Raw genomic sequence first — 12526 nt, 5'->3', positions numbered from 1 at the left:
TGTGCTGGAATGTCCGAAATGTTCGTGTTGAATATAGTAACAAATCGAAAAACCGACATTGGAGGCTTGAAATTTTTTTCTGAATGTTTAAAAGACTAGAGAATGTATGAATTACTAGCGGTTTTTTAAATTCTAAGCTGTGCACCTGCCTGAGTACACACCTTAGGCGAAGATGGAATTTATATTTCACATTACGTGCAATGCTTTCATTTTTTAGTTCCACACTAGCTACAGTATTAATATTCGAAGTCAGATGAGGCTGCTGAACAAACTATGTCATTGGGAATCAATTTTTCTATACTTTTACTTCGATTAAGTGAAATGGAAAATTATAGGAAAATTCAATTATTCGACACTGAAGATCATGACAACCAGAAAGTCAAAATTTGCAATTGGTCCTAAGTCAATTACTCAAACAACTCAAAAATTATAATTCATGATGGGAGAAATTCGGTTGCACGTTGATACTTAACATCCAGAAAAATTGCATTTGCAATATATCTATATAGTCGTACATATCCTGTTCAATCTCAGTTTCCACTCGGGATCCCTACGCTTAGCTTCTAAAGAGTCACCCTGTAAATGTACAACGTTCATTAGAACCAATTTGGTTGCTCTCTTAAATTTAATTAAACTTTTCCAATCTGATAAGCCGGAATTATGGAAAAAATCTCAAAAGAGAAAGCTTTTAATTATGCTGCCACTATTACAGTGATTATCGAGTCTGGCATGTTCGACGTTAAAAAAATTTGATAGCGCTCAAAATTACATCCTTTTTACGAAAACAATTTCTCTAATGAACTCCCTTCATCATAATTAAAGGCATATTTGGCGCAGACTTGGCAATCAGATACTTATCTTGTCATTACGCATTGTGAATTCCTGTAAATACGTATTGAAATACCGCAATCAGTTTGCTTGTCAACGAAGGTTGGTCGCGCAAGTGATTTTTCGCCGTAAAATCATTCGTCAATGCTTTGGCTTGCGTTGGATGAGCATCCAAGGGGTGGATAAGCCTGGGGAATATAACAATTACGTTCGCGTCGTTAGATATAGAGAATCCGGTATTGAGATCACTAGATGTGGTCATCTCACGCGACAAGAACTTACGAAGCGGAAGAAGCATCCCCTCCTTTTGTTCGTACTTTTTAATATTTTATGATTACTACGAGCTCGTGAATGAATACCGCTGATTATTTATTATTCGGGCACGAGGCTTAAAGGCATTCTGGATGCGAGCTTACATAATAAAGAAACTTTGTACATACTTAAAGTAGAGGAACACACAGAACCGTATTGTCCCTTGCATCACCTGCGCTCTTTTGTAAAAAGTACAAGTCCACTATTGTTCCGAAAATGATCAAGGTACGTACGTGAAAAGAGCAACGAACCGTTGTGTTCCGGTAACCATTACAGCTTGACTTAAAGTAGTTAAGGATCTCTTCTGAAAGGGAAAATGACGTATTGTTAAGAGGCAATTTCAAGTATTGGTTTTCGTAATTTGTTAGCGAGTTGTACAATAAATTTCTCAAAAGGATGTTTTTCTAAGAATTGCTCATCGGAATCGAATTTTACATTAAGAATCTCTCGATGCAACCATAAACGAAACGAAAATTCAATATGAAACTTCAATTTTGAATATGAGCACGTGGTTTTAAATCGTGGCACGCAGAATGTAGCAATAGGTGTCAAATCTCTCCAGAAGGAAGTGGTAGTTCACGTGTCAAACTTGATCATAACTTAACCGAGATGGCAAAGCTATTAAATAGGTACTAATGATAAAAAATTACAAGAATGTGATAGCATTTAACCATGAAGGGGCCAAATAGTTATTAACTAATACGCTAAAAAGTTACGGAAGTTGTCTCTTCCTTGAGGACCCATTTCACAACAAATGGCCACTCGTTATCAGTAGATGGAGGATATGTCAAGGGCGTTGGTCATCGCAGACAAATGGTGAGCTTAATCCAAGGTTACCCAAATTCGTATGACGCACCAGAAATCGTATATAGCGTAACTATTCGTAACATATCCGGTATTTAAACTGGTACAATTAAGACTAACATTAAAAACTAAAACAATTTTAGGTGAATCCGTCCTAACAATATTTCCGGAATTCCCAAATTATAAATCCAATCGCCAGAGATTGATAAATATTACCGATGGCAATTATTAAAATTCCTTGCATTCTAACTAACGCCTCAGCTGTTTGTTCAAACGAAGTGCACTATGTTACGGCTCACAAAAGAACGAGGAAAATGAAAGTGGGCAATCTACAACCACTGCCACCCACCATAACGACAACAGAACAGGCATCACAAGGTAGCACAAGGACATGACACACCACAGTATCAAAAGAAAACATCCAAACCCAAGAGGAACAACAGGAAGTACTACAAGGGGTCCTAAAAGAGGACGAATTGTTGGGTTAATAAACCAAATTTGGTTGGGTGTTATCCGGGCAAACAAAACATGGTACAAACTAAGGCAGTTGAATATTTGGCATCGTATCCACAATGGCAGAAGAAAACCAACTATCCACCAACAGTGGCTAATGGAAGATACAGAGTCAAGATTCAATTCAAAGGGAATGCTACACAATTCGGGTGCTTAGCTCAGTATCACATCAGCGTGATATGCGATCATCGCATTATCTGTTCGTTCTTAGGAAAAAAAGGCGATCATGAGTGCTTTCAAAATAATAGTTCCAGCACAATTTTAAAAAATATAGGCGTTTAGTTGTTGAGCTTCTATTTTGATTTGCTGTGTAAGTCCGATTAAAACCAAGAATGTGCCGAAATGAAATTTTAGAGCTATAATTTGCAGAAAGTAAGCACACCCACAATAATTTTCCCAAATCAACACAATTTATTCTATTTAGAAATGAACTTGACTTGTAATGCATCATCACCTTTGATAATATCACTGGTACTGCGCCTACCAACTCTTCCTTGAACACATTTTTTGGCACCTTTGAAATCAGTCAGATCAATCTTAAATCTCCTACACAAGAATTCTTCGGCAATTTCCGATACGTAAAAGCAATTTTTTTCCAGTTTTGAAAATAAATTATTCAGGTGTCATAAAGCACACGTGCGATAATAAATCCGCTATTTCTCCACCAATTCTTCACATACTTCACATAGAAGCCGACAGGACTATTCGCAAGAAAGCTACTAAATAGAACCTTGATAAAGGCTAGCGCACCTATAATACTCATTTACATAATACAATTGTCTTAAGCGAATCCCAATCAATAAATTTGTTCACAAAATATTGTACATCGTTAATTTCCAACTACAGGAATTTATTAATGCATTAGAGATGCTAGTGAATATCATTATGTTATAGCGTTTGTGTTACTTTTTTGTTTACGTTTCAATAACATTAAATCAACAATACACCTACACTTATTGTTTTCACGGTTGTAGTACATTTTCTTTTTATTTTATTACACGTTTAATTTCCGATACATCATGATGGCGTATTGTGTTTTGTGTTTGACGTTTTCATTATATGCTCGTGCTCCATTAGCATGACACATTTTTTTTTACCTTATGCAAATTCGAACGTGGTTTAGACCTGGAAGTGAATTCTAAGATACTTGGTCATCGTGGTCATTACCACTAAGCACAAAATAATGACAATACAAATATAGGAATAAGGAAACGACGCGCCGCTTGTTTGAAAAGTGTTGAAACAATGTATCCTGGATAATGGAGGCCAAAGCAACCTTTTGACACGATAGTCTTTTATATTTTCTCAATTTATGTAATACAACGGTTATTTCACTATGCAAGTAATCGAAGTTCTTGACAAATCGATTACAATGCAGGCACAATAGGTATCATTGCTTCCATTCACCTATTAGACTGCAGAAATTTGTGGGTTGTCCATTGAATAGAACCTCGTCTCTAGGTAGATTTTCGGTCATCAACAGAACGCAATCATGGAAGATCAGCCTTGGAATGAGGTAGTTTTTCTTAAATAAATCGGCTTCCAAAAAATTAGCGTAAAATTCTTGCCCTAAGACAAGAATTGGACTTATAATAGAAAAAGTGCGTTTTAATTTTCGCTATCCTTAGTGAAATTTACGTTCTACATTCTCATGTAGAAGTTAAACAATTCGTAATCGTGTCAGTTAGATAAAGACACCGTCAGTATTTTAAAACAAAGTGCTATTCAACAAATTCCGTTACCGTTTTAGCGCGCTCTACGCAGTGCCACTAAGTAGAAAGAAAGTGTAAAGCAAAATTGCGATAAAGAAAACTGTTCGTAACTTTAAATAAATTTCATGTTCATTTTGTGCCGCTACAGTGAGGACAAATCAGTGAAAAGGTGTACTAGAAGGATTTCCTTGAACCAGGAGAATTAACAACCGAAACCTGCATTTCAACATTAGTCATTAAAAACGCCCATGTCTAAGAGCCTATGGCTTAAGAATGCATCCACGAAGTCACTGCCCTACCTTTCATAATAAGGTAACCAAATTCAGAGGCATTTATGCGTTAATTTGTCACCGTAAAATGAATTTAGGTTGTATTTGATGTGTCAATTATTGACGTCTCAATTAACTATTCAAACCTTTGCTAGGTAGAACTTTAGTATTGAGACCCTTCCATAGAAAAGCAATCTAATCAAGAAAATGCATCCTTAAACGTCTTTGATATTTTCCGGTGCTAGTCGCCGGCGGCATAATTAAGTTTATTATTGTATTTTTATGATACGGTTTTCTGGTTGCAATTTCACTTTAACAAAAAAGCAAGGTAATTTGCAATCAATTTATTGCAGTAGGGCTTTAATGAATACTCCCTCATGCAATGTCACTTTCAATCTGACAGCTAGATAGGGTACAGCTTATTAGAGATTAGAGAAATGTTTGTTTTGACACCCCACCTGAGAGAATGCGTTCTAACATTAGTTCAAAAATAATGTTAAACCTGGAGCCCTTGTGTACAAAGTCAACGTTTGGAAATTTGGATGATAGCTTTCCCTTGTAGCTGCCCAATTTCATACAGGGAGAGTCGATAAGTGAAAAGTCGGGTGGCGCTCAAATTTAGGTAAGTTCCAATGAAGTCGAAATTATATACCCAGCACGAACCGTCGCTCTAAAGTTTTTCATGTTTCTTTTGTTAATTGTAACATCCGTGAGCCAGCTGACCGTTTATTCGGCGAGTGTTTTTAACCCACCGCCAACTTAACTCACCGTTATATAGGCACGAGTACTTTGACGGCAAAATTTCTTTTCAGTTAATACAACCCTGATTTACAGTTACTTGCCAAACTACGGCGTTACAACAATGCAATGTTAGGTTTGCAGAACTTCGCAAACGGTTTTGACCCAAAAGTTAAATAATTTTACGATTAGTATTATTAGGACGAAGTTAATGGAAATTTTTAGTCCGTAATTAAATTCAATAGTGTACGTCGTTTCGTTTCGGAAAAGAAAACGCGCGTATCCTGTATGCAAATACACCTGTAAGGATACGAAAATGAAATTCACATTCTGCTTCCCGTTACGCAATAAGCCACTCGGGCGAAGTTATTTCAAGAAGAAATAAACAGTATTAAAGTAACATGTTCGAAGCTGCAAATAAAATAGAAACGTTTTAGCATCTTTCTTGAAGGTGAAACGAAGTTAAAAGTATACACACGTCAACACTTTCTCGATTACTTCTTTCCCTTTCAACGTCACTCGCCTTTTTCCTTCGGTCGCGTTTCTAAACCTAAAATAGCACATGCAAGAAGCCCAGGGGCATTAGGTGCATTCGCAGAGGAATTATTTGTCGGATTTGAATCCACTTTACGGATTAAACTGGAACCGCCGTTAAGTACACGCTTTGTCAAACATGGATGTACCGTCACTTCGCCGAACGCAATGTGTTTTTTTTTCGGTCCACCTCGAGAAGATCGCAACTTAAAATTCTATGAACGTAAACAATTAATTACGGCAATTACTCTTCCTTCGGAGACAATAATTGCCTTAATTTAATTTCGCCATCTCCCGTTAATGGGAACATTCAAAATCACCCACATCAAAGCGCATTCCGGCGAACAAAAAAGAATCGGTAACTCGAGCCCCAATAATTTTCTAATTTAAATTTAAATATCGTGCCCTCATTTCATTGTGGATATAACGAACCTCGATTTTAATTGCGTATAAGGAAGGCCCCTATGTAACCTTATACGTTCGTGTAGGCCTAACCTTTAGGAATATGCAGGAACCCTTCACGAATTAAGACAGTTCGCCTTTATTCCGATCATGGGAGAATTTCTTTTTTAACGAAAGCTATAAGAGGGGAAGAATTTAAATGAGAAAAAGAAGGTAAAGGCGGTTAAGGACCTTCGATTTATTAATTTCTATAAACCCCAAGTGATACTTTGCAGGACTGTATTACACATTACCTTTTCATAAAATCTTGAATAATTTCACGACAAACCACGAATTTTATATCCTAATTTTTAATTTCCAATACGCAGGTTTTTGATAGACAAAACCCGACAATGGGTAGGAAAGACTTTTCAAGAAGGATTCTTAAAACTTGAGCTTTTATGTCATATGCACACAGCCATTTCGCCCTTCGTTCTAGAAAGGAGAGAAAATCATGTGGAATTTGCGATTAGAGTACCGCTATGTAAGACTTTCATTTTTTATTAAAATCCGTTTTCTCGCCTATCTCAAAATCTAATATTAGTCTAAAACTAAATATGGAACAAAAAAGAAAAATACCACAAATTAGTGGATGCAGCAGGATTTGCTGCGAATAGAGTTGAGAATTTGTTTTTAATAAAAGTGGAAATTTCATTAAAAAAACTGTATTTCAAAAAAGTTACTGAATGCCAAACTATTTAGACCGGGAGGCAGTATACATAATAACTAAACCATAAGCGACAAAAAATTCGACAATACAGGCTGAAAGTACGTTGAAAACTAATAATAAAATCACTAGTCTGCCAGTCGTAAGTGGCAGCATTAACTTGGGGCGGCGCTGAATAGGTGACTTCTTTAGGTGATCAACTAAATTACCAAACTATTACGGTCACGGAAAAGATTTGTATCAAGAAATCCCATTTTTTCCATAGTTTTCAAATATGCTATGGCAGAGGATATCAAGTGCAGCGTTGGTAACGAAAGACGCCCTCCAATGTAGGGAAAAACACCCCTGAACTAAACCATGAGGACCGTATAAAAATTATTCATAAAAAATTCCTTTTTTGGTCACTACTTTAAAATATATCCTGGCAGACGATATTAAGTGTGCTTTAATAGTGGAAGACGTCTTAGAAGTTAAAAAATTTAGGTATAGCAAATCCCAGCGAGTGCGAGCGTGTGAGAGATAAGCGCGCGAGAGCACACCGAACAGAGATAGCTATAGATTTACGCACCGCTTGGAGTTACCAAACGAATTAAATTAGGGAAATAATAAATTGTTTATTTCGCGATAAGATTGTCGGTATTTCTTGAATTCTTCTCAGACTGAGAAACAGAAAACTTGAAGAGAAAAGAAGATAGATCTTCAGCTCGATTGTCGGTATTTCTTGAATTCCAGTTCTCAGACTGAGAAACAGAAAACTTGAAGAGAAAAGAAGATAGATCTTCAGCTCGTTCTAAACTATCCTCTGACTCCAGTTCCGTTGTCTCTATGCAACATTGATGGATCGATGATTAAAATCGACGTTTGTTTCGCTGAAACTTTTTCGGAAGTATGATTTCAAGTGCTCCTAGTCCATCGCCAGTTGTAGATGTTGTTTTAATCGATGGATTATTTTTTTTGCATCTTTTAAAAGATCTCCGGTAAACCTTTGAGCGATTTTCTGAACACATCCTCGGCAAGATTTGTGCTGTGGCAGCGAGAGAAGTACATCTTACTTTTGACAGATAGTTACCCCTTCCATGAAGCACGCAGAACATGATCGTTGGGATCAAAATAAGGAAAGATTACAATCCTACTCAATTTCTGTTTCCACTCAGAAGCAGCCTGCAAATTTCATAAAACCACTTCGCAATGATAGCTCAAAGCCTCTCTTATACATTACTTATACCGTTCATAGGCAAAAAAGACCTGTTGCGCTTTACTTGGAAGGAAAGTTGTGTTTGCCACATATGAAGATAAGTGCTATAAATTTGTGACAAGGGAAGATGATGTGGTAAAAACTGAATTGTGCTGCAGTCACTAAGAGGCAGATTCTCGAATAATTTACCATCTTGGTAAACTACCAACAAGTAGCAAAGTCATTATTAGCGCTTCCGATATGGATATTGCTGTTATTGCTTTGGGAAATGTAAAATTGACGCTACAATCAAGGTATTAGATGGAAGTAGGTCTCGTTTCCAATAACACGCAGAAATTCATAAATCTTCGAGAGATGTTCGTGAATTTGGGTGTTGATGTGTGTAACGCGTTACCGGGTTCCCACGCATTTACCGGATGTATGACTTGTGTATGGTCCTCATGGTTTAGTTCATCGCAATTTGGGCGAATGCCACCGAAAAATGTCTGAGTTTCTGCAATCCGTTTGATTGAAGTGGATGGAACTATGTGAATCAGAAGTTTAGAATCAAATGGTTTGAAAGATCACAGTAGTCAGTATCCTATCGCTATCTCTGTTGGTTATGCTCTCGCGTGCTTATCTCTCACACGCTCGCACTCGCTGGGATTTTACTATACCTAAATTTTTCGGAAAGATGTTGTAAACGCGCACAACTCCTGCGTGGCGGAATTTTGTTTTTTTGTCATAGGGGCGAAATTAACGACCTTTTGCGAGGCGCGCGCGCGCGTCTTCGAGAAGTAGTCAGGCGCCTTTTACCTTCCGTTGCGAACTCACGCGGTTTAAAGTTTCGTGAATCTCGAATCGCTGTCTCTCTTTCTCGTGTCGCCAATAGAAGTGAATTGCGAGGGAACGGGACGTCGGAAGTGGGTACCGTAAAAGAGAATGTGGTAGCCCGCGACACGATCTCACTGATGGTGGAGTCAAATCTTCAAACGCGAATTGCAAGTGAACGGGACGTCGGAAGGGGGTACCGTCAACGGGAATGTGGTAGCCCCCGACACGATCTTCCTGATGGTGGAGTCAAATCTTCAAACGCGAATTGCGGGTGAACGGGACGTCGGAAATGGGTACCGTAAAAGGGAATGTGGTAGCCCGCGACACGATCTCACTGATGGTGGAGTCAAATCTTCAATCGCGAATTGCGGGTGAACGGGACGTCGGAAGGGGGTACCGTCAAAGGAAATGTGGTAGCCCCCGACACGATCTTCCTGATGGTGATGGTGTCAGTCAAATCTTTAAAAGCGAATTGCGGGTGCACGAGGAAAGTGGGAAGCGGTTAGTGAATGTAGTAGCCTTCGACAAGATCTGTTATTGATGGTTGAATCGAAAGTGACTAATAGAATACTGATCTGCCACACAAAAATGCGCTGAAGTCCCTTCGATCTCAAACGAGGACTTTGATAATTTTTTCCGAGATCTTCACAATGGGGGAAATTATAACTTTTTATTTTTTTCTCATACAGAAATGAAAGTCATGCCGTGTAAATCATAGAATAGTGACATTATTTGATAAGGAGTAATGCTTGTTTTGCGTCTTATCTAGATAGTAGGCGAATGAATTTAATGCCTACCTACAGTATGCATTATTCCTACCATGAAATGGTTTTGCAATAAATACTGATTCTTCTATCGCGCAATCGTTTATTTCAGATCGCTGATGGAGGTGACAGCTATATCGAGCAAAATGTAAACTAAGTCAATCGGATGTGTTCTGGTCACCTTTTGTATTGCTAGATACTCGTTAGGAACGACATCCAAGTACGTGAAAGTGACATTTTTCCTCATATTAGTACTACAGAACGAAACACCAAATCATTAAGCGTAGCTTAAAATCCATAGCAACGATTATTGAGACGATGGATTTTAAGCTACGCTTAAGCTAAGCTCCGGTTAAATTTGTCGGTGCAAACGGCCATTAATTTCACTTTCGCCAGCCGGCCCCGACTTACTGTTCATAAGTGGGGGACTAGCTTAGCCAGATCGAGGTAAGTTGCTGCCATTGACATATTTTAAATTATATCATTTCTTTTATTGGAAAATCACGATGACAGATAGTTATGGCGGTTATGACGTCACGGCAGACGCTTCTCAAAATTGAAAAAAAATTAATTTTAAAAATATTTCAGTAAATCTGAAATTTAAATATGTTATTCTTAACAGTATTTGTAGCTTACATTTATCATGGCAGACATTTTCATCGGTTATAACCTCGGTTATAACAATCTGGCAGACAGATAAAGTACCGCTCGAGCATACGTATACCTGTGTACAGTAAGTTACTTACTTTTTTGTCAGTTTAATCAGCATGTTCTTGAATTTACTATTACCTACTATTATTAAGGATCCTCAGATCTAGCCTCATATCCTTTATAGTTTTGTATTGTCGTCCGTCCGTCCGTCCGCGCTATAACTCTTTTTTAAAGTGGCAGATCGATGATGCTAATGGGACTTACAGTAAATTTAAGTCTCATCAGCATCATCAGGATATATCGAACAATATATATTTTTTTAAAAGCGAAAAGAATAATAATAATAATAATATATTCATTGTGCTAGTACATTAAAAGTAATGTTTACACGCGTCATAAAAGCAGAACAATACATATAAATATAAAACACAGAGACTTGCTATAACATAAAACATAAAACGTAAACTTCAAGAAATATTCAAATTTATAATTTAACGTCAATGTTAAGAAAATCTTTAATATTGTATAAGGGGTTTTCAGTTAAAAAAAGCCTTTATTTTGTTTTGAAAGTCTTTGTATTTACTGATCGAATGTGATCAGGCAACCTGTTATAAAACACCGGCCCCCAGTAGTTATGGCAGCTTGCGATTTTTTAAGTCTAAGTTTCGCGCATACAAGATTATTGCTGTTACGAGTGTTGTACCTGTGGATGTCTGAATGAGCTACATAATTTAATTTATTTTTATGCACATATACCAAACATTCTAGTACGTACTGAGAAGGCGCTGTAAGAATTTTGAAAGATTGAAAAATGTAACGACAGTCTTCTCTGTATCCAGCACTAGCTACACTTCGGACACACCTTCTTTGCATCGCAAATATTCTTTTCATTGCAGTGGAGTGGCCCCAAGCTATGATTCCATAACAAATTATTGAGTACATTAGTTTTGTATTATTGAATGTTAAGAAAAAAATTAACTTTTGTTCCTGTTGAGCCACTTTCCTGAAAATCAGTAGCGTCCGTCCTTAATGTCCAAAGTACCCGTATACCTACCAAATTTCAACACGATCTGCCACTTTAAAAAAGAGTTATAGCGCGGACGGACGGACGGACGACAATACAAAACTATAAAGGATATGAGGCTAGATCTGAGGATCCTTAATAATAGTAGGTAATAGTAAATTCAAGAACATGCTGATTAAACTGACAGAAAAGTAATTACCTACTTACTGTACACATGTATACGTATATGCTCGAGCGGTACTTTATCTGTCTGCCAGATTGTTATAACCGATGAAAATGTCTGCCATGATAAATGTAAGCTACAAATACTGTTAAGAATAACATATTTAAATTTCAGATTTACTGAAATATTTTTAAAATTAATTTTTTTTCAATTTTGAGTAGCGTCTGCCGTGACGTCACAACCGCCATAACTATCTGCCATCATGATTTTCCAATAAAAGAAATGATATAATTAAAAATATGTCAATGGCAGCTTTACTGAAATACTTTCGAATATGGTGTAATTTTTTTGGCTGTTTCACCCGAGCGCCACTCAACCTACCTCGATCTGGCTAAGCTAGTCCCCCGCTCATGAACAGTAAGTATAAGAGAGTTTTTGGACAAAATTGAGGGTTTACTGAAATATGTTGGGTCTGCTTTTCACTGGCTCTTAGACTACTATCTTCTTTTACAGTTTTGGTCCGATTGTTTTGGTGTCGTCGGAAAGATCTTGTAAACTCGCACAATCCTGCGCGAAGGAATTTTGTTTTTTTTCCTAGGGGCAAAATTAACCACCTTTTGCAAGGCACACGTCTTCGATGGGTAGTCGACTTTGGGCGCCCAAAAGTTTTTTGGAGTTCGAATCGTGATCTCTCTTTCTCCTGTCGCCAATAGAAGCTCGAGATATGAGAAGTGCCCAAGGAAGTGCCCCAAAAATTGAGTACTATTTTGTAGAGGGTTTTTTAACGAAATCCACCAAAATGCAAATTGCGAGTGAGCTGGACGTCGGAAGTGGATACTCACAAAGGGAATGTGGTAGTTCCCGACAAGATTTTAGTGATGGTGGAGTCAAAACTTTAAACGCGAATTATGGATGAACGGCATGTCGGAAGGGAATGTGGTAGCCCCCGACAAGATCTTACTGATGGCGGAGTCAAAACTTCAAACGCTAATTGCAGGTGAATGGGACGTCGGAAGAGGGTACCGATAAAGGGAATGTGGTAGCCTTGGATAAGATCTTATTGATGGTGGCTAATAGAATACTGATCTCCCATACACA

The sequence above is a fragment of the Photinus pyralis genome, unplaced genomic scaffold (genome assembly GCF_008802855.1).
Source record: "Photinus pyralis isolate 1611_PpyrPB1 unplaced genomic scaffold, Ppyr1.3 Ppyr1.4_LG5, whole genome shotgun sequence".
In the NCBI taxonomy this organism is placed as follows: Eukaryota; Metazoa; Arthropoda; class Insecta; order Coleoptera; family Lampyridae; genus Photinus; species Photinus pyralis.
Note: the sequence above shows the minus strand (reverse complement) of the source record.